Raw genomic sequence first — 1,827 nt, 5'->3', positions numbered from 1 at the left:
CACACAGGGGGAGACTGCCCATCATTCTTCCACAGAGCAACTGATGAATTCAAACTACATGCCTTCAGGATTGCAGTGCAGCTTCTTACCTCTAGGCCATCAGAGCTCCATATTAAAACAGAGGGGGAAAATATAGCTTATGTTATTTTCTCTTTGAGGACTACTTTGATCACACTGTTAAACATTACAGCTCATCTTGTCTCTGGGGTTCCCAATTCTCCTTATCCTGCCCAACACTTTTTTTTAGCCTTTAGTAATATATAGTAAGCATATTTTTCTTGGACTAGTGACAAGAAAAGATGAATATGCTTGTTAGCAATGTCAAAATGTTTAAAATTCAGCATCCAATAAATTCCTAACAATGCTTCTGTAGCTTTAAGCTTTAAATCATATAAAGTTTATACAAATGCATCAAAAAATTCAAACTTGGCAAATTACACCCAAGCTGGTTAATAACCAGCTATATATACAGAAAATAAATGATAAATACAAAATTAAGAAACCTTCTATTTTTCTTTGTAGCCTTGAAAATTAACAAATTTTTTGAGGACAGCTCTATAATAATAGTAAACATTAGGTAACCACAGGTTGGGAAACCTAACTACACAAACTGAAAATACTCAAGATGACTCTATAGTATTTAATACAATCCAGCTTGTAGTCAAGGGCACAAGACAACATTTAACAAAAATAATCACATTTTTAAAAAGGGGGGAAAATCACATCAATTGACCTAGAAATCAAGTGTAAATAGATATGAATATAATCTCCAAAATCTGTCCTGTTTTAGTGAATGTTAACCATTTATTCAAAGTTATACAAGGATTTGAAGGTGTAAAGTCTTCTGTGACATAAAGCCATTTCTAATAGTTTCACATCTCAGCGAAGCAGGAGGAGAGGGTGAAAGAAAATGAAGAGGCCCCATGTGGGCAGCGAGCCTGTAGAAACAGCAGCCACACCTAGCCTGCTGGCCTCCCTGACTGCCCTCATGTGTTGCATTAGTAGCAGCATGCTGAGGGCCAATCTTAATGCCATTTGCCTCATTACTAATGTCAAAAATGCCTTCCTGGGTTAAATTCCTTTTGCTGTATTAATAAATGCCTCTTCTACATTGGAAGCAGTCCTGGCTAAAGTTTCCATGAAGATTAAGTCCATGCTCTCAAACAAAAGCTTCACCTTCTTTTTTTACCTCTCTTCTAGATCCTAAATCACTTTCATTTCCAATAGGCATAATGACCATGTTGAAATTGGAATGCTGGCAGGCATCTTCTAACCTGGTTGTCATGTGGTTGAATGTATTTCTCCTTGTAATATCATATACTAGAAAAGCACCTACTGCACCTTTGTAATATGACTTTGTGATAGAGCAGAAGCACTCTTGCCCTGATGTATCCCATATCTGAAGTTTCATCTGTTTTCCATCAATAGTTATTATTCGAGGACCAAACTCTACACCAATAGTATGGTCATGCACAGACTCAAAGCTCTAGTCTGTAAATTTTAGCAGTAATCATGATTTACCAAAACCTGGGTCACTGATGATGATGAACTTGAAGATAGTTCACCCGTCTTGATAAACCTTCATAACTTGTTTTGCTAAATTGCCACTTGTGTATATCGATTCACTTAACTACAGACAGCTCAACTAATCCCTTGTGGGCATTAATAGCAAGTGGTGAAGAGATAGAGAAAACTCTGGTTTTAGCACATTTCAATACTGATCCGCCAGTTGCCAAGAAGAGCAAAGCCAGTGCCTTGGGTATTGACAGCATTTTTCGCAGGACATTAGATTTCTATGCTTCTGCATTTAAGCCAACACCCTGAAGA

At 37.2% G+C, this 1,827-nt stretch overlaps 1 pseudogene; it reads right to left on the bottom strand.

Annotated features, from left to right (window-relative positions):
- Positions 1 to 814: 814 nt before the first annotated feature.
- On the bottom strand, positions 815 to 1,561 carry LOC102870593 (annotated as a pseudogene).
- Positions 1,562 to 1,827: the final 266 nt, after the last annotated feature.

The sequence above is a fragment of the Elephantulus edwardii genome, unplaced genomic scaffold (assembly GCF_000299155.1).
Source record: "Elephantulus edwardii isolate Elephantulus edwardi_28Jun2011 unplaced genomic scaffold, EleEdw1.0 scaffold00145, whole genome shotgun sequence".
In the NCBI taxonomy this organism is placed as follows: Eukaryota; Metazoa; Chordata; class Mammalia; order Macroscelidea; family Macroscelididae; genus Elephantulus; species Elephantulus edwardii.
This window is presented reverse-complemented; position numbering and strand designations above follow the sequence as displayed.